At 36.2% G+C, this 22,517-nt stretch overlaps 1 protein-coding gene and 1 pseudogene across 2 annotated transcripts in view; one reads left to right on the forward strand and one right to left on the reverse strand.

The window, feature by feature from the left end:
- Positions 1-22,517, reverse strand: part of LOC309629284 (uncharacterized protein) — a 1,158,831-nt gene that overhangs the window by 381,584 nt on the left and 754,730 nt on the right. The window lies entirely within an intron of this gene.
- LOC309629281 (zeta-crystallin pseudogene) lies at positions 17,510-18,863 on the forward strand (annotated as a pseudogene). Its single transcript has one exon. The product of its transcript is annotated as a zeta-crystallin pseudogene (transcript).

Here is a 22,517-nt window from a genome sequence, read left to right on the forward strand (position 1 = left end):
TTCGCATGATGTCGTCAATATACTGTACTAGTGAGATAATTATTATGATGTCCAGATAATTCACGTCTCTTTAGAGATGAGGGGTATGAAGGTGCCTTGGTATCAATGTCAACTCAGACCCTGTGTCTAACAGTCCAAATGGTTGGGTATTCCCTTTCCTGAGTAAATGGTTATTCCAGAAGCAGATTTTATAGAGCAATTTCTAAGCAGGAAGTTTATTGGGGGGTGCTCTCAAAATCAACACCTATAGAAAAGTAAAGGATAAAGGATTGGATGGAAGGAAAATTGAACTGTGATGCTCTCTCAGAAAAGATCTCAGCTGGCCTCACAGGGAGCACTGAAGCTTTGATAACCCTTCAGAGTTATTCTAAGTCATGGAAAAATAGCCAGGACGCTATACCTCTGTGTCGACCAGTCGGTGGATACAGGCTGCCCAGGGAAGGGGATGTGATCTTGGGTGATGTGGCTCTTTTAGCTGAGGCAATTTGAATGGAACTAATAATTGAGGGCTTTCAGTTTACATCTCTAACAGCAGTTGGCAGGGCAGGTTCGGGGGAAGCCCTTTATTCCTAAAGAAGGGGTCACAATGTCTACTACACCCCCACTTGGTACATTATATCATAAAAAGTTCACTAGTAAACTGAAAAGAAGTTCAGTGCAATTTTTAAGTCTCTCCATAGGAGTTCAATTCACTTAACATCATGTTTTCCAATGTTCTAGTGTACACTAGACACTAACCATACTTAAAGTACGTACTATATATACAAAAGATTGATATGTGTGTGTTATTTTCAAAGTCATTTAAAATAATTTATCACTTAAAAAACAAAATAAAATAAAATAACATCACTAAATTGTATAGCAAAAAATTAACTTTTTTAAAAAGCAAATACTCTCAATTCTTAAAAAAATTCCATAGGATAGCCAAAGAAATCAATACGAGGGACATTTTTCTCCTTCCCAGTATTCAGAGAAGCAACTAAAATATTACATCTTGGAAAGAGCACTGGTCTGGAAGTGAGAAGACCTGGGTTCAAATTCTATTTCTACTGTCTTTTATGTGACCTAGGGCATGCAGTTAGGGTGCCTCCTAATGATACGATGTAGGGCAAGCTCTGTATGTTTCTTCTATGTGTGTGTGTGTGTGTGTGTGTGTGTGTGTGTGTGTGTGTGTATGTTTTATGAATGCTTCAAGGGTTATTGTGAAGAACGAAATATTTCAATACGTAAAAGTGCTTTTGTAAGGTACAAATTAGTATATGAACATAACATTATTTAGTAATCTGTGTTAATTCAAAATTATTATACCTGATTTATTATATATCCTTCTAACTGTAAAGTGGCATGTAAGTTTTATCCTTCATTATAATTGAGATGACAATAGAATTAAATGAACACACATGCTTCATTCAACAGCTCCCCACGGCTCAGAGACTACAGCTTAGTAGTACTCATTAAATAGTTGTTGACGAATAAGAAACTCTACAAAGAGTATCAGTAATCAATCCACAGATATTAAGTCATGCTATCTATATAAGACCTACATGAGAATTACTAATTTACCATATTGACTCCCAATGAGACTTGGTATTATAGAATCATAACATCTTAGGGCTGGAAGGGGCCTTAACTATCATCCAATTTAGCCATGTCTTTGATAAATGATTTAACCAAGGTACAGATGTGAATAGTGACATGTTTGAAATCAGGTCTAACTAGCTGCATAACTGCGTCAGAATCCCAAAACTCTCAACAACCAGGTTAGCATTCTTTCTTTCGCACCAGTCTATATGTCATTTTTCTATTATTCTGGCTCCCTACAGAAGTAAAATATAGTGAAAAAAAAGAAAATGTTTTCTAACACAATATCTTGAAGGGATTTTTTCAGTTCAAACTCAAATTAAGGTTTACTAATCTAATTTTCAAATCTGGAATATGGTAGAAGAAAAACTCTCAACAATCATTTTGATATAAGGGAGTTAAGAAAAAATTAATTTTTAAAATAAAGCTATCAAAATTTTTTGGCAGCACTTAATTGAACTTCACGTTGTTTCTACCTTTAGATACCATTCTGTTTTCCAACCAGTACCCAACAAAAGACACATAATTCGTTTTTCTCTCTTCTCCCCTAATTCATCCAACCTTAGCTTTCTCATATGAAATATGTATTCAATGTACGTTGTATTATATGAAATACATAAATTTATATTATGTGAAATATAATTTACCTCTTTCAATTTCCAAGCAGAATGATTAGAAAAACACATGTCTAAAGTCTGATCTAAACGTAATAGAAAAGGAATCATCACAGTTTTATGTTATGCATAAAAGATTTCAAAATGCTACTAGGCATATTTGATTCTTAAACACTTAAGCAATTGCTAAAAATTATTTTCCTAGTGATTATGTAGACAGACTTTTAGGAAATAGTAGGGAAGATATCAAGAACAGATGAAAATAGCAACATGAAGGCATATCTGCTTAATGCAATAATAAAGAAACCTGAAATGTACAAATATGAGGTTGTCACAACAGCACAAATCAAAGATATTTCCTATGGCTTTTGAAAGCCAACAAAAAATGGCAAGGTATTGAGAATGAGCAAAAAAGGTAATTTTACTGAAGTTCTTTTACCAAAGAACTGAAGAAAATTGAGTTAACAAAGATCTTAAAATAATAAGGTAGGGGAACTTTTAGACATGGTCTCTTCAATAAAAAATTTTTTCAGCAGTCCAAATGGGAAAAAACATTATTTTTTCTTTGGATTAAAAAAATGGAATCCATCAATAGAATTATCCACATAATCACATCACAGAGCTGTCTAAAAATATATAAAATATATTTTTGGCTTATGCTTCAGAATTTTAGGGATCATTAAAGTGCTTAATGTGCTTAAGTACATGTTTTAAAAAGAAATTGGTTGTCTTCTACACACATTCAAGGTTGCATTCTGATTTCTTCCTTTTTAGATTCATGAAGAAACGGGAATGCCGATTTTCTATATAATATGGACACTGTTTAACACTGTTTAATATATTCAGCATGAGTAAGGTATTTATGAAAGTTGAATAGGTTCATATGGATAGTCTTATTAAAATGGAGAAATTTTGCTTCTAAATGCTATTAGGAGAGTAAACCAATGTTTCAGTCGGCGTGCCCTTTAATTTATACTCAAAGGGATTTGGTGTTCTTACTTTTTAATAAATTGCCTTTGTAACAAAGAGACCTCTTCTTTTACTCAGAGAAATTGAAAAAAAATAGTTTGTGATCTTGACGTTCTACTCAGGCATTCTGAGAAAAGATTTGACAATTTCCACCCATATCCAAGCTACATTAAAAAAAACAAAACTCACCATCCTTTATATCTCCACACCTAATTATTAAGTGTCAATCAAAACTGACAGTAGGACAACAAAGCCACACAATTACACAGAAGAATATACGTTTAAATGCCATTCTAAATTTATGAAATTGCATAGTTTTAGAGTCCTCTTAGAAAATGACAAAAGGTGCCAACCATAACCTTTTCGCTCACTGGTGAATACAACAAATACACATCCTTAATGCATTCACCTTTTATTCTTACAAACAATGCTAAAAATTTTGGAGGTTAATTCCTATCTTTTTATTTCTTGAGGTTAGGAAGTTTATTTCATATGTATCAAAAATCACTTATATCTAGAAAAATAGTGAAAAGCATAAATTAAATTAGGTCAATTTTGTTTAATTATAAAAAATTTATACTCATAATAAAATATTTAATAATATAGGAGAAATTATAGATTAAAATAGACTTCATTCCCAAGCCTTGGCTGCCTAATTCCTATCCTCAAAGGTCATTTGGATAGTCATATTAAAATGGAGAAATTCATTATTGATGACTTTTGGCAGATCATTCTATACATATTCTACGAATTGATAGATTGTTATGGATATATTTATATATATTATCTTTTAGATAAATAATATAATTATATATTTATATATATCGCATGCATCTGTGAATGTAACTGTAGGATAAATTCTTAGTAGGCAAATTTCTATGTCTAAGCATGTATGTAAATATATATATATACACGTACATGAAATTATATACTATAATTTAAATTAGTTAATATTAAATTATATCAGCTAACTATGATATATTTTTAATACAGTGCAGATATAACCCATTTTTAAGAGTAAAGTTAATCAACAATGGACCACAAGATAAATGATAATTTTGTAAAAACAACTCAAAACAAAACACAAATATTTTTACAGAACTAGAACAAAAATTTTCAAATTTGTATGTAAACACAAATAGCCAAAGCAATCTTGAGAAATAGCCAAAGCAATCTTGAGAAAGCCAAACAGAGCTGGAGGAATCAGTCTCCCTGACTTCACACTATACTAAAAAAGCTGAAGTCATCAAAACAGTATAGTACTGGCACAGAAACAAAAATATGGATCAATGGAACAGGATAGAAAGCCCAGAAATAAACCCATGTACCTATGGTCAATTAATCTACAGCAAAGGAGGCAAGACTATACAATGAAGAAAAGACAGTCTTTTCAATAAGTGGTGCTGAGAAAACTGGAGAGCTACATGTAAAAGAATGAAATTAGAAAATTCTCTAACACCACATACAAAAATAAACTCAAAATGGATTAAAGATCTAAATGTAAGACTGGATACTATAAAACTCCTAGAGGAAAACATAGGCAGAACACTCTTTGACATAAATTGCAGCAATATCTTTTTGGATCTGTCTCCTAGAGTAATGGAAATAAAAACAAAAATAAACAAATGGGACCTGATTAAACTTAAAAGCTTTTGCACAGCAAAGGAAACCATAAACAAAATGAAAAGACAACCTACAGAATGGGAGAAAATATTTGCAACCTATGTAACTGACAAGGGAGTAATCTCCAAAATATACAAACAGCTCATACAGTTCAATATCAAAAAAGCAAACAACCCAATCAAAACATGGTCAGAAGACCTAAATAGACATTTCTACAAAGAAGACATATAAATGGCCAAAAGGCACATGAAAAGATGCTCAACATCACTAATTATCAGAGAAAAGCAAATCAAAACTACAGTGAGGTATCATCTCACACCAATCAGAATGACCATCATCAAAAAGACTACAAATAATAAATGCTGGAGAGGGTGTTGAGAAAAAGGAACCATCTTTCACTGTTGCTGGGAATGTAGATTGGTACAGCCTCTGTGGAGAATAGTGTGGAGGTTCCTTAAAAAACTGCAAATAGAGCTACCATGTAATCCTGCAATCCCATTCCCAGGCATATATCTGCAGAAAAACATAACTCAAAAAGATATATGCACCCCAATGTTCATTGCAGCACTATTTACAATAGCCAAGACATGAAAGCAACCTAAATGTCCATCAGCAGATGAATGGATAAAGAAGATGTGGTACATATATACAATGGAATTGTACTCAGCCATAAAAAAAAAATAAAATAATGGCATTTGCAGCAACATGGACTGACCTAGAGATTATCATACTGAGTGAAGTAAGCCAGACAGAGAAAAACAAATATCATATGATACCACTTATATGTGGAATCTTAAAAAAAATGATACAAATGAATTGATATACAAAACAGAAATAGACCCACAGACATAGAAAACAAACTTATGGTTACAAAAGAAGAAAACAAGGTAGGGGTGGGGAGGGTGGGGATAAATTAGGAGTTTGGGATTAACATATACACACTACTACATATAAAATAGATAATCAGCAAGGACCTACTGTATAGCACAGGGAACTATACTCAATATTTTTTAATAACCTATAAGGGAAAAAAATCTGAAAAAGAACATATATATATATATGTATATATGTGTATATACATATATATATATATTTGTATCTGTATACCTGAAACTAATACAACATTGTAAATCAACTATACTTCGATAATACATAAATACATAAATAAATAAATAAATAAAAACTTAGAGGAAATTCCTTGGGAAAAATAGTTGACGGCCAACACTGGAATTAAATTTTGAAGAGCAAAACAAAATGACAATAGCAATCACTAGTTTGTAAGATTTAAAATAAAAATAAAACTATAACTTTAGTTATATTAGGTTAATAAATTGTTAGGGCACATTAATAATGAATGTCATCATTTCTTGAATATGCAGCATCAAAAAAGCAAACAAAATTATGAATGCCAAATAAGATAACATATTTGTCATCAATGCAGAAAGTAATTAGCCCAATATTTGAATGATTTCACGTTTAAAGCCATTAAAATCGCACAATTCCCTGAAAATGGTGTTATTATGGAACAAAGTGAATATATACCTCCTAACTATTTCTATTGGTATAGAACAAACATATGGTTCAATGACATACTCTATTTTTTCATTTGATCTTTCACTGGGAGGGAGGGAGACTTAGATATTTGAAAATTTATCCTTACTTCATTATTCTATTTAGATAGAGAAATTTAAAATGTCTTTTTATTTGGAAGAATTTAAGATCTAGAGTAAACAGTACTAGGCTGATCACTGTGTAGTAGACAAAGTTTTTATAACCAGGGTCAACAAATTTATTAGATCTCCAGTTTCTAGCAAGCAATTTGAGAAATGGAAAACTTTGGACCTTGGGAATATACAGGAAGTGCAGCTGTGTTCAAGTTTTCTGAAAATGAGAAGATACATAATAATCTAGTTTTTTTTCAAGATTTTGTCCTTAAAATACATGTTCTAAAATATATTCCTTGAGGCCTTCTTATGTAACTTCTTTGAGAATGTGGGTTTAATTTCAAAATGCTCTTCCAATAATCAAGTGTTAAATATAGTATATGTTGCTTTATATGTATTTATTATCACAGAACATAGTGAAGAAAGAAATGTTTAGGTCTCTCCCTCTCCCCCCTGACCCCCCACACACATTCATCAAGCTTCATAATGATTGAATTTATTCTAGAGATCACAGTCAGCTTAGATTATCAGTATCTGCCTGGCTCTAAATACAGTTGTAGCAATAGTACCTAAAACTGTACCCATAAAAAAAAAATTACTACTCTTTAATAAAACATCTTTTCTAGGACTTCAATCATCAAATGACTGAATAATTTAGTGCCCTTGTTTTTATTATGACACCTACTGCATTGGTCTCAGAAAAATTCACTCATCATTTCACCAAGATTAAATTTAATGTACACACTATGTAGATCATTGTATTAGGAACAATACACTGATCAAAATTTGGGTTTGATTCTGAGTCTAACATTGTGCCAGGATCTACAGTTTATACAGAGAAATATGGTCCTTCATTTCTAGGAGCTTTTGAACTATCTAGGGATTAACGATCTACAAACAACAAAAAAGTCGAATAGCAACAACATACATGAGAAATGAGTAGAAAGGCAATAAGGTACTGTAGATTTTTAAGGAAAAAGTCTGTAGTCACTACTTCATAGAAGAAATTTAACTGGAAGCATCACTTGATGATGAAAGGAATTCAGACTTACAGTGGAAAATGAAAAATCTATTTTAGGCATAGATAATTGTGTGAACTTATATTAAGGCACATGGTACGGGACTGGTTTAGGAAGAATGTACATATCTATCTGGCCAGAATAGACTTTAAGAAAAAAAAACAAAAAAAACTATAGAATATATCCATTGGAAACTAGTTGGAATCTAGGTCATACTAGACCATAGGGACATGCTAGTACATAGGGACTTCTAATACAAGTGTAAGGAAAAAGCATTTTATCCTATGGGAAGAGAGAAATTCTTAGAAATCTTTTATCTGAGGTGGCAATGGTTTATAAAAATCAATCTAGATATAAGAAATAACATGGATGGATGATAATACTAATACCTAAAATTTACTCAGCACTTACTGTGTAATAGGCATTGTGCTAGGTGACCAACATGGATTGTCTCATCTTAAATGTACTTAGGGACTGATGTTATAATAATTCCTATTTCCAGGGGAGATGATAAGGTTAAGACAGGTTCAAGAATTTCCCCAAGATCCCCAAGCTGACCCACGAATGAGCCAGAACTTAAATGTGGGCAGTAAGTCTTTAAGCCAGACTTCTGCAGGCAAGTAATTAAAACTGGTCTTTTGTGATAAGTTGCTCTACTGTGCAGCTACAGTGAAAATAAAGAGGAATGAAAGGGTGCTAAAGAAAATGTGAAGGAAATCAGATCAGATCAAACAGTGCTGTGAAAACGCAATACATTTAAGGAATAAAATTTTTGAGTAAGAATGTATTAGTATTATCCACATTTTCTTTGCAGAAATTTGCTTCTACCTTTTCCTGAATTACGTGGTCATGCTAATGATAGTCAGTTATCCTAGACTGGTTTGACAGAAAATTCAAGATGAAAACAATTTGCAGATGTCTCAGAATAGACTCACTTTGTCAGATTGCTCTGCTGGTGATAGTTTGGTTTTGTGTGAATGATTTTCCCCCAATATGTATTCAGTAGAAATGATACAAACCAGCTTTGCAGATAGGTCTCTTAAGGGAAAATTAGCTTTGTCCTTACCTATGTTTCCTAAAGGCATCTTTCCATCTGATTATTCTTCTTCAGTTTCTTTTGTAGTAGACATAAGGAAAGCATTAAAAATCTGCTCACAGTAAATTCTTGCAAAGTTTCATCCAAAACAGATTCTTATGAAAAAGTAAGAATAAAAATGAGTTCATTCCCTGATTTTTGTTAGATCTTACCTATCTTCTTTAGAGATAGGCTTATTAAATAACTTTGCACCAATAACACCTAATTAGAAATATGAATATCTAAACTTGAATTAAATGTTTAAAAAGCATTAAATCTGGCATAAAATTTTTCTACCAGGAAGTCACGACTAGGGCATATAAAGTGGGTTTGATAACTATTTATTACTGAATGAGCAATGTGACTGTAACTTGAATGCAGGTCCAACTCTTTTCCATAGCTGTTTTACAGTGTAACCTACATAAGATTTACTTTGGATAATCAGCTAAAGGTAATTTTGTCCAACAAAAGTTAAGTAGAAATATGAGTCATGATCGTGCCACTCCCCTGCGTAAGACCCTGAAATGGCCTTGCATTACACTCTGAGTAAGGTCAAAGTCCTCACAATGATCTTGTATGAACTGGCACCTGCTACCTCTCTGATCTCTCTCTTGCTGCTCTCCCTCTCAATCACTCTGCTCCAGTCCCCTTTGGCCTCTTGGCTACTTCTCAAACAAACTAGGTACCATCCTAAGGTAAGGCATTTACTGGCTGGTCCTTCTGTCCAGAATCTTCTTCAAAATTTCAACATGGTTGATCCCCTCTTATTCTGCAAGCATTTGCTAGAAGACATGAATAATGCCAATCCTGACCATCCTATTTAAACATGTCCCCTCCACTGATACTCATCTTGCTCCACTTACATATGCTTTGCCAGTTATCACCTTCTAACACACAAGAAAACCTATATATAATACATATACTTTTTTTTTTTTTTGGTTTGTTTATTTATTTATTTTTGGCTGTGCTGGGTCTTCGTTTCTGTGCGAGGGCTTTCTCTAGTTGCAGCGAGCGGGGCCCACTCTTCATTGCGGTGCACGGGCCTCTCACTGTCGCGGCCTCTCTTGTTGCGGAGCACGGGCTCCAGACGCGCAGGCTCAGTAGTTGTGGCTCATGGGCCCAGTTGCTCCGCGGCAAGTGGGATCTTCCCAGACCAGGGCTCGAACCCGTGTCCCCTGCATTGGCAGGCAGATTCTCAACCACTGCGCCACCAGGGAAGCTCCGATACATATACTTTTTAAATTTTATAACCATTTTGCCTAAAAGGTAAGCTCCTGGAGAGCAGGAGTGTTTGTTTAACAAAACAAACACTGTTGAATCCCAAGCATCTAGTTCAGTTCCTAAATAGTAGATACTGAACTAATATTTGTTGAATGAAAGAGTGGATGAATGAAAGCATCTTCACATTCTCCCACCAAAATTGGTGTCTAAATAGCCATCTTGTGTTCAGAGCTGCAGGGTAAAGAGTCAATAAACTTTTTAGTTGGCCAATCCTTCACCAGGGAAACATTAATGAATATAATTCTTCCAGGGCATATTTTTGCTAAGTGTTTAGAGCAATTGCTAGTTAAATATTGTGCTTTACTGTTGAAGTCTGATGAGTGTTACTTTATAAAGTGTCAAATAAACAGAATGAAGCAGACACTCTTTTAAGTCATATACAATCCTATTATCTTTGATAAGAGTAGATGCTAAAGAGTATGTCTCTGAGACAGGGAAAATCAACGCAATTATCTACACTATGTGATCTTTGAAATCATGTCTGTCTCATGTTTGAATAAAACCTCTCAATACCTTGACATTTATAAATTCTCAATAAATATTTGCTGGTACAAGAATGCATTTCAAAACTCCCTTTTCTCTAGCATAGTGTCAAGGATTTTTAATTTTAGCTGCTGAGACTTAGGAGATCTCTGGTGGTTCCATGTCCTCTCTGCCCAAAAGGAATTTTGGCTAAATAACTTCAGAGCTCACATTCTATTGATTTACACTTATTTTAACTATTCTGCTAGATTAGCGAATTCCTTAGACAAAAGAACACTGGGAGAAAGGCTAATGAGTATTTTTTTCTTCAAATTGTCATGCTCTCATTATGGTCCTCCCTAATCTGTGCCTTAAGATGTTCTTTTCACTTCAGTTAAATCTACAAATAGCATGTTGAAAGAATCTCATCACTTTCTTCTCTGTGTTTTAATATTACACCCCCAAAAGGAAACAGTTCTATACAGTGAATAGATATTAATGCCTGGCTGAATTTCATCAACAACGAGAAAACAATAAATTCTATTCTTTCTGGGTCTGTGGTCAGTGCACAATATTGTGTACTACAATGTGGTACTGTATCTTAACAGTGTGAACCAAAGATGGACTGACAGGCCTTAAATTGGATCTAGCTTTGGGGAATTTAATAAAAAAAAATCTAGAATGAGAGAAAGTTAAAGAAAGAACATTTAATCAAAATACAAATTTCTTTAACAATTGTTTTTCTAAAGTCCCTTTGCTATCATCTTAAACTCACATATTTGATTCAAAGCTTTTCCCTCAATCTTATGGGGTCAAACAAGTTATCATGATACAATTGAAACTTCAGATTCTCATTGCTGAAATCTTTCATTACAATTCTAAAAGCTCCTGCTATGGTCTGAATGTTTATGTCTCCCTGAAATTAATATGTTGAAACGGAACCTCCAAGTTTTGGCATTAGGTAGGGCCTTTGAGATGTGATTAGGTCATGAGGGTGGAGTCCCCATGAATGAGACTAGTGCCCTTATAAAAGAAGCACAACATAGCTCCTTAGCCCCTTCAGCCATGTGAGGATATATATATAATGAGAAGTCTGCAATCTGACTTTTACCTGACTGTGCAGGCACCCTGATCTTAGATGTCCAGCCTCCAAAACTGTGAGAAATAAATTTCTGTTGTTTATAATAAGCTACTCAGTCTGTGGTATTTTGTTATAGCAGCCCAAACAGACTAAGACAGGTCCCCACTACTACCACCATTTCCTTAATGTCTATCAATATTCATAAGGACTCATAAGATTGAATTCTTAGAATGTGATCATTCTTGACTGCCTTTCTGGTCTAGGAAGTAGATTGTATGAGATAGGAATTGCATTAAGACTTCTTCCACAAAAACAAAGAAACAAAAACAATAGAAAAACCCTTAGAGGTACACGTATTGGGGAGACCTTCAAGATGGCAGAGGAGTAAGACGTGGAGATCACCTTCCTCCCCACAAATACATCAAAAATACATCTACATGTGGAACAACTCCTACAGAACACGTACTGAATGCTGTCAGAAGACCTCAGACTTCCCAAAAGGCAAGAAATTCCCCACAAACCTGGGTAGGGCAAAAGAAAAAAGAAAAAACAGAGACAAAAGAATAGGGATGGGACCTGCACCTCTGGGAGGCAACTGTGAAGGAAGAAAAGTTTCCACACAGTAGGAAGCCCCCTCACTGGTGGGGACAAGCGGGGGTGTGGGGGGAAGCTTCGGAGCCACAGAGGAGAGCACATCAAGAGGGGTGCAGAGGGCAAAGCAGAGAGATTCCTGCACAAAGGATCAGTGCCAACCAGCACTCACCAGCCTGAGAGGTTTGTCTGCTCACACACCAGGGCAGGTGGTGGCCGGGAGCTGAGGCTTGGGCTTCGGAGGTCAGACCCCAGGGAGAGGACTGGGGTTGGCTGTGTGAAGACAGCCTGAAGGGGCTAGTGTGCCATAGCTAGCAGGGAGGGAGTCCGGGAAAAAGTCTGGACCTGCCAGAGAGGCGAGAGACCATTGTTTCAGGGTGAGCAGGGAGAGGGGCTTCCTGCTCCGTGTGCCCAGAGATGGCAGAGCACTGCTTAAGCAAGCTCCAGAAACGGGCGCGAGCCACGGCTATCATCTCGGACCCCAGAGGCGGGCACGGACCACTAACGCTGCCACCAAGAATACTGTGTGCAAGCACAGGTCATTACCCACACCCCCCTGGGAGCCTGTACAGCCCGCCACTGCCAGGGTCCCATGATCCAGGGCCAACTTCCCCGGGAGAACACATGGTGTGCCTCAGGCTCTTGCAATGTCATGCTGACCTCTGCCATCACAGGCACACCATGCATCCCACTTATGACTACCATACACCTCTCTCTCCCTGGCCTGAGTGAGCAGTAGAGCCCTAATCATCGGCTGCTTTAATCTCCTCCTGTCTGGGTGGGGAACAGACTCCTGAGGGTGGCCTACACGCAGAGGCAGGGCCAAAACCAAAGCTGAACCCCAGGAGCTGTGGAACAAAGAAGAGAAAGGGAAATCTCTCCCAGCAGCCTCAGCAGCAGCAGATTAAATCCCCACAATAGACTTGATAAACACTGCATCTGTGGAATACCTGAATAGACAATGAATGTTCCCAAAATTGAGGTGGTGGACTTTGGGAACAACTGTAGACTTGGGGTTTGCTTTCTGCATTTGATTTGTTTTTGGTTTTATGTTTATCTTAGTTAAGGTTTTAGTGTTTGTTTTCATTGGTGGGTTTGTTTACTGGTTTGGTTACTCTCTTCCATTTTTTTCTTTTTTTCTCTTTTTGTGAGTGTGTGTGTGTAAGTTTCTTGGTGTGATTTTGTCTGTTTAGGTTTGCTTTACCATTGGACTTAGGGTTCAGTCTGTTCGTTCTTTTTTGTTGTTTTTTTTCCTTTTATGAGTGTGTGTGTGTATGTTTCTTTGTGTGATTTTGTCTCTTTAGTTTTGTTTTTACCATTTGTTTTGGGGTTCTGTCTGTTCGTTTTTTGTTCTTTTTCTTCCTTTTCTTCCATGCCACACACCTGGCAGGGTCTTGGTGGTCTGGCTGGGTGTTGGGCCTGAGCCTCCAATGTGGGAGAACTGCATCCAGGACACTGTACTACTAGAGCCCTCCTGGCCCCATGTAATATTAATCTGTGAGAGTTTTCCCAGAGATCTCCATCTCAACACAAAGACCCAGCTCCACCCAACGGCAAGCAAGCTACAGTGCTGGGTGCCCCATGCCAAACAACTAGCAAGACAGGAACACAACCCCACCCATTAGCAGACAGGCTGCCTAAAGTCAAACTAAATTCACAGACACCCCAAGACACACCACCAGACGCAGCCCTGCCCACCAGAGGGACAAGATCCAACCCCACCCACCAGAACATAGGCACCAGTCCCCCTCACCAGGAAGCCTACACAAGCGACTGAACCAACCTCACCCAGTGGGGGCAGCCACCAAAAATAAGAGGAACTACGAACATGCAGCCTGTGAAAAGGAGACCCCAAATACAGTAACTTAAACAAAATGAGAAGACAGAGAAATACGCAGCAGATGAAGGAGCAAGGTAAAAAGCTACCAGACCTAACAAATGAAGAGGAAATAGGCAGTCTACCTGACAAAGAATTCAGAGTAATGATAGGAAAGATGATCCAAAATCTCAGAAACAGAATGGAGAAAATACAAGAAACAATTAAAGAGGACCTAGAAGAACTAAACAGCTAATAAACAATGATGAACAACGCAAAAAATGAAATTAAATGTTCTCTAGAAGGAATCAATAGCAGAATAACTGAGGCAGAAGAACGGATAAGTGACCTGGAAGATAAAATAATGGAAATAACTAGCGCAGAGCAGAATAAAGAAAAAAGAATGAAAAGAATTGAGGACAGTCTCAGAGACCTCTGGGACAACATGAAATGCACCAACATTCAAATTATAGGGGTCCCAGAAGAAGAAGAGAAAAAGAAATGGTCTGAGAAAATATTTGAAGAGATTATAGTTGAAAACTTCCCTAACATGGGAAAGGAAGTAGTCAATCAAGTCCAGGAAGAGCAGAGAGTCCCATACAGGATAAATCCAAGGAGAAACATGCCAAGACACATATTAATCAAACTATCAAAAATTAAATACAAAGAAAAAATATTAAAAGCACCAAGGGAAAAGCAACAAATAACATAAAAGGGAGTCCCCATAAGGTTAACAGTTGATCTTTCAGCACAAACTCTGGAAGCCAGAAGGGAGTGGTAGGACATATTTAAAGTGATGAAGGGGAAAAACCTACAACCAAGATTATTCTACCCAACAAGGATCTCATTCAGATTCGACAGACAAATAAAAACCTTTATAGGTAAGCAAAAGTTAAGAGAATTCAGCACCACCAAACCAGCTTTACAACAAATGCTAAAAGAACTTCTCTAGGCGTGAAACACAAGAGAAGGAAAAGACCTACAAACACAAACGCAAAACAATTAAGAAAATGGTAATAGGAACATACATATCAATAATTACCTTAAATGTAAATGGATTAAATGCTCCAACCAAAAGACACAGGCTCGCTGAATGGATACAAAAACAAGACCCGTGTATATACTGTCTACAAGAGACCCACTTCAGACCTAGGGACACATACACTGAAAGTGAGGGGATGGAAAAAGATATTCCATGCAAATGGAAATCAAAAGAAAGCTGGAGTAGCAATACTCATATCAGAAAATATAGACTTTAAAATGAAGACTATTACAAGAGACAAAGGAGGACTCTACATAAAGATCAAGGGATCAATCCAAGAAGAAGATATAACAATTGTAAATATTTATGCACCCAACATAGGAGCACATCAATACATAACGCAAATGCTAACAGCCATAAAAGGGGAAATGACAGTAACACAATAATAGTAGGGAACTTTAATACCGCACTTTTACCAATGGACAGATCATCCAAAATGAAAATATATAAGGAAACACAAGCTTTAAATGACACATTAAACAAGATGGACTTAATTGATATTCATAGGACATTCCATCCCAAAACAACAGAACACACTTTCTTCTCAAGTGCTCATGGAACATTCTCCAGGATAGATCATATCTTGGGTCACAAACCAAGCCTCAGTAAATTTAAGAAAATTGAAATCGTATCAAGTATGTTTTCCAACCACAACGCTATGAGACTAGATATCAATTACAGGAAAAAAACAGTAAAAAATACAAACACGTGGAGGCTAAACAATACACTAGTAAATAACCAAGATATCACTGAAGAAATCAGAGGAAATCCAAAAATAGCTAGAAAAAAATGACAATGAAAGCACAACGACCCAAAACCTATGGGATGCAGCAAAAGCAGTTCTAAGGGGGAAGTTTATAGCTATACAATCCTACCTCAAGACACAAGAAACATCTCAAATAAACAACCTAACCTTACACCTAAAGCAGTTAGAGAAAGAAGGAAAAAAAAAACAAAAAACAAAGTTAGCAGAAGAAAAGAAATCATAAAGATCAGATCAGAAATAAATGAAAAAGAAAGGAAGGAAACAATAGCAAAGATCAATAAAACTAAAACCTGGTTCTTTGAGAAGATTAAAAAAATTGATAAACCATTAGCCAGACTCGTCAAGAAAAAAATGGGAAAAGATGCAAATAAACAGAATTAGAAATGAAAAAGGAGAAGTAACAACTGACACTGCAGAAATACAAAGGATCATGAGACACCACTACTAGCAACTATATGCCAATAAAATGTACTACCTGGAAGAAATGGACAAATTCTCAGAAAAGTACATTTCAAGACTGAACCAGGAAGAAATAGAAAATATGAACAGACCAATCACAAGCAGTGAAATTGAAACTGTGATTAAAAATCTTCCAACAAACAAAAGCCCAGGACCAGATGGCTTCACAGCCGAATTCTGTCCAACATTTAGAGAAGAGCTAACACCTATCCTTCTCAAACTTTTCCAAAATATTGCAGAGGGAGAACACTCCCAAACTCATTCTACGAGGCCACAATCAACCTGATACCAAAACCAGACAAAGAGGTCAGAAAAAAAGGAAACAACAAGCTAATATCACTGATGAACATAGATGCAAAACTCCTCAATAAAATACTAGCAAACAGAATCCAGCAGCACATAAAAAGGTTCATACACCATGATCAAGTGGGGTTTATTCCAGGGATGCAAGGATTCTTCAATATATGCAAATATATCAATGTGATACACCATATACAACAAACTGAAGGATAAAAACCATATGATCATCTCAACAGATGCAGAAAAAGCTTTCGACAAAGTTCAACACCCATTTGTGATAAAAACCCTCCAGAAAGTGGGCATAGAGGGAACCTACCTCAACATAATAAAGGCCATATATGACAAACCCACAGCCAACATAGTCCTTAATGGTGACAAACTGAAAACATTTCCTCTAAGATCAGGAACAAGACAAGGTTGCCCAGTCTCACCACTATTATTCAACATAGTTTTGGAAGTTTTAGCCATGGTAGTCAGAGAAGAAAAAGAAATAAAAGGAATCCAAATCGCAAAAGAAGAAGTAAAACTATCACTGTTTTCAGATGACATGATACTATACATAAAGAATCCTAAAGATGCTACCAGAAAACTACTAGAGCTAATCAATGGATTTGTTATAGTAGCAGGATACAAACTTAATGCACAGAAATCTCTTGCATTCCTATACATTAATGATGAAAAATCAGAAAGAGAAATTAAGGAAACACTCCCATTTACCACTGCAGCAAAAAGAATAACATACCTAGGAATAAACCTACCTTAGGAGACCAAAATATGTATGCCGAAAACTATAAGGTACCTTTGAAAGAAATCAAAGATGATACAAACAGATGGAGAGATGTACCATGTTCTTGGATTGGAAGGATCAACCTTGTGATAATGACTATACTACCCAAAGCAATCTATAGATTCAGTGCAATCCCTATCAAACTACCAATAGCATTTTTCACAGAATTAGAACAAAAAATTTTATAATTTGTATGGAAACACAAAAGACCCCAAATAGCCAAAGAAATCTTTGAAAGAAAAACAGAGCTGGAGGAATCAGGCTCCCTGACTTCAGACTATACTACAAAGCTACAGTAATCAAGACAGTATGGTACTAGCACAAAAACAGAAATATAGATCAATGGAACAGGATAGAAAGCCCACACACATATGGTCACCTTATCTTTGACAAAGGAAGCAAGAATATAAAATGGAGAAAAGACAGCCTCTTCTAGAAGTGGTGCTGGAAAAACTGGACAGCTACATGTAAAAGAATGAAATTAGAACACTTCCTAACACCATACACAAAAATAAACTCAAAATGGCTTTTTTCCGTGGAACCTGAGGGAACACTCAGAGATTTTGATTTCCCACTCTAGAACCGGTATCTAGGTCACCATGGTGACAGAACAGAAGTTGATGAGAGCTATTAGAGTCTTTGAATTTGGTGGACCAGAAGTGCTAAAACTCCAGTCGAATGTTGCCATACCAATTCCGAAAGACCATCAGGTTCTAATTAAAGTCCAAGCATGTGGTGTAAACCCAGTGGAAACATATATTCACTCTGGTACTTACAGTAGAAAACCACTTCTTCCCTATACTCCTGGCTTAGATGTGGCTGGAATAATAGAAGCTGTTGGAGAGAGTGTATCTGCTTTCAAGAAAGGTGACAGAGTTTTCACTACCAGCACAATCTCTGGGGGCTACGCAGAGTACCAGTACTCTGGCAGCCGATCACACTGTTTACACACTGCCAGAAAAACTGGACTTTAAACAAGGAGCTGCCATTGGGATCCCGTATTTTACTGCTTATCGAGCTTTGCTTCACAGTGCCCATGTGAAAGCTGGAGAAAGTGTTCTGGTTCATGGGGCTAGTGGAGGGTTTGGAATAGCAGCATGCCAAATTGCTAGAGCTTATGGCTTACAGGTTTTGGGCATAGCTGGTACTGAGGAAGGACAAAAGATTGTTTTGCAAAATGGAGCCCATGAAGTGTTTAATCACAAAGAAGCTAATTACATTGATAAAATTAAGAAATCTGTTGGTGAAAAAGGAGTTGATGTGATTATTGAAATGCTAGCGAATGTAAATCTTAGCAACGATTTGAATCTTTTGTCACATGGAGGACGAGTAATAGTTGTTGGCAGCAGGGGTCCTATTGAAATAAACCCACAGGACACCATGGTAAAGGAATCTAGCATAATAGGAGTTGCTCTCTATTCATCCACCAAGGAGGAATTTCAGCAGTTTGCAGCAGTCCTTCAAGCTGGAATGGAAATTGGTTGGTTGAGACCAGTAATAGGTCCCCAGTATCCACTGGAGAAGGTGGCCCAGGCTCATGAAGATATCATTCATAACAGTGGGGCTACTGGAAAAATGATTCTTCTCTTAAATTGATTAATCCTTCCACAGATTTCCTGCATAATTAAAGGTTTCTTATCTCAGTTTTACATACAATACATTTGCTTTAATTAGCATTCATTTGATTCAGTGAGTTTCTTATATTAAAAAAAAAGATTTATCTTTAGCGATCATAGACATTGGAGTGCAATTTATTTTCTAGTTGGCAATATTCTTTATGCCTTCTGCCTCTCATCCAGGATTCATCATAGTAGGAAATAGAATATTAGTGGTCACTTGGCATTGGAGGGCATTACAGAAATTCCTAACTGATACTTGATCATTGATTCCATACCTTTGACTAAAACATGTTAATTCAAAGTAAGACTGCTTGATTTCCAAGCCTACTTCTTTATAAGAACCTTATAGGGACGTCCCTGTTGATCCAGTGGTTGAGACTTCGCCTACCAGTGCCAGTGGTGTAGGTTTGTTCCCTGGTTGTAAAGCTAGGATCCCACATGCTTTGGGGCCAAGAAAACCAAAACAGAAAACAGAAACAATATTGTAACAAATTCAATAAAAACTTTAAAAATGGTCCACATCCAAAAATCTTAAAAAATAAAAACAAAAGAAGAACCTTATAAAGGTTCTTTAGTCTCTGATTAGCCCAGAACTATATTACACTGAAGATTTTCTGGACTAAATAAGACACCTTTTCCAAACTAATCTCATCTAGATCTACAAGTCTCTCAGAAGGGCAAGATAAATGATGTCCAGAGAAATTTATTAGTTTTCCAATATATTCCCCAATATATTATGACATTCACTAGGTTAATGATTGATTACCAATGATCCATATATTCTGTGAGGACAGGAGCCTTATCTTTGGTATAATATGATACTAGGTACATAGTTTCCAAATAGATGCTTATTGATTGATTCAACTTCAAAGTAGATTTAGAGTTACCTGTTTGTGTGGTGGGGACCATATATTTTTATTTAAATTAATAAATGAATTTACACATTAAGAAAAATAAATAAATAAATAAACTCAAAATGGATTAAAGACCTAAATATAAGGCCAGACACTATCAAACTCTTAGAGGAAAACATAGGCAGAACACTCTATGACATAAATCATAGCAAGATCCTTTTTGACCCACCTCCTAGAGAAATGGAAATAAAAACAAAAATAAACAAATGGGACCTAATGAAACTTCAAAGCTTTTGCACAGCAAAGGAAACCATAAACAAGACCAAAAGACAACCCTCAGAATGGGAGAAAATATTTGCAAATGAAGCAACTGACAAAGGATGAATCTCCAAAATTTACAAGCAGCTCATGCAGCTCAATATCAAAAAAACAAACAAGCCAATCCAAAAATGGGCAGAAGACCTAAATAGACATTTCTCCAAAGAAGATATACAGATTGCCAACAAACACATGAAAGGATGCTCAACATCACTAATCATTAGAGAAATGGAAATCAAAACTACAATGAGGTATCACCTCACACCAGTCAGAATGGCCATCATCAAAAAATCTACAAACAATAAATGCTGGAGAGGGTGTGGAGAAAAGGGAACCCTCTGGCACTGTTGGTGGGAATGTAAATTGATACAACCACTATTGAGAACTATATGAAGGTTCCTTAAAAAACTAAAAATAGAACTACCATATGACCTAATAATCCCACTCCTGGGCATATACCTGGAGAAAAGCATAATTCAAAGAGACGTGTGCCACAGTGTTCATTGTAGCACTATTTACAATAGCCAGGACATGGAAGCAACCTAAGTGTCCATTGACAGATGAATGGATAAAGAAGATGTGGTACATATATACAATGGAATATTACTCAGCCATAAAAAGAAACGAAATTATTTGTAGTGAGGTGGATGGACCTAGAGTCTGTCAAACAGAGTGACGTAAGTTAAAAAGAGAAAAACAAATACCATATGGTGACACATAGATAAGGAATCTAAAAAAAAAAAAAAAGGTTCTGATGAACCTAGGGGCAGGACATGAATAAAGATGCAGACGTAGAGAATGGACTTGAGGATACAGGGTTGGGGGGAAGGGTAAGCTGGTATGATACACTCTACCAAATGTAAAATAGATAGCTCGTAGGAAGCAGCTGCATAGCACAGGGAGATCAACTCGGTGTTCTGTGACCACCTAGAGGGGTGGGATAGAGAGGGTGGGAGGGAGAGGCAAGAGAGAGGGGATATGGGGATATATGTATACATATAGCTGATTCACTTTGTTATACAGCAGAAACTAACACAACATTTTAAAGCAATTATACTCCAATAAAGAGGTAAAAAAAAAAATGTACGCATATTCCTATATCAGCATACAAAATCTACCACTCCATCATGAAGAGAAAATACATGGAATTGCTGCTCCCTAAAGATTCATTAGTAAGCTAATTCAGATAATATTTATTTTGTTTCTCTATGAACAGTGCTAGGCTCTAAAATATCACTGGCTAGGTGAGCTAGTCTACTAGTTCTAAATCTTCACCATCTAATATGGTAGTCACTAACCACATGCAGCTGTTGAGGACTTGGTGTGTGGTCAGCATGACTGAGAAGCTAAATTTTTTAAATTTAATTTTGATTAATTTAAATATAAATTACTGTCCATATTGGACAGTGCAGTTCTATGGACATATATCTTTGAGTAGTACCAACAGGAGCTATACTGGCAGAAAGCTTATAATCTAATGGACAAGGAAAATAGCAAAGAATGATAAATAAAGCAAATACTTGGCAGAGGCTGTTTTCAACTGTTGTTATTGTAAAATGAAGTGTAAGTCACTGGCGGCAGTAAATGTCCAAATCTTGGTCATAAAGCAGGGTGCAAGGCCTTCATTTAAACAATTCTAACAATTATCACTTGTGATACATATATATGCCTGTAAGAAACATTAAAATGTATCAGAAAGTGCTCTACATGAAAAATCTGTTCTTGACCACCATGAAAAAATAATCTACCAGATATGTCCACCATCTATTTCTGGCAACATGATTGTCATTTCCAGGGATAGGAAAGAAGTCAATTTTAGACTGATGCAAAGACATCTCTAATTATTAAGTTATTAAAAATGGGATGATGGTTTTCTCACATCATTTCTGTTTGTAGTCTCCAGATGTATATTATCTTCATGGCTATTTGTATTGTTTTTCAAGAGAAGTTTTATTTCAGAGAGAGAGAGAGAATGCAGAAACTAGCAAGAAAGGAAGGAAAAAAGGAAAAAGGGAAGAAGGAATTTGCTATGCTGAAGTAAAGATGTGCTTTAGAGAGGATAAATGTCAAATCTACTTTTAAGGAAAATGAGAATAAATTATTAAACCAAAGTGACTGATCATATTTTTAGTTGTTGTTCCATATGAAAATTTAGAGGGAGGGGATATGGGGATATATGTATACATATAGCTGATTCACTTTGTTATACAGCAGAAACTAACACAACATTGTAAAGCAATTATACTCCAATAAAGATGTTAAAAAATAAATAAACAAACAAACAAAAAAGAGACTGGAAAGGTTTCAACAGACCAAAAGTCAGATTTTGTGTATGGATCAAAACACTGTACTTGTGCTATCTCATTTTAACTTTCATCATGTTACTTCTCAGTTATTTGCAGTGCACTGTATTTCCAAATGGAAGATCCGCTTTGTCAGGTGGAAGAAGTAACTGAGCTTATCCACGATGCCTATTTGGCGGCATTCATACGTGCTCCACATTTGAGCTACTGATGGAGAAGATGGCCTGATTAGGTAAGGATGGGTTAGTTCTTCAGAAAATAAAGAGGAGGGAGAGAGAGAAGCTTGATGATCT

The sequence above is a fragment of the Balaenoptera borealis genome, assembly GCF_965194805.1.
Source record: "Balaenoptera borealis genome assembly, chromosome: 5".
In the NCBI taxonomy this organism is placed as follows: domain Eukaryota; kingdom Metazoa; phylum Chordata; class Mammalia; order Artiodactyla; family Balaenopteridae; genus Balaenoptera; species Balaenoptera borealis.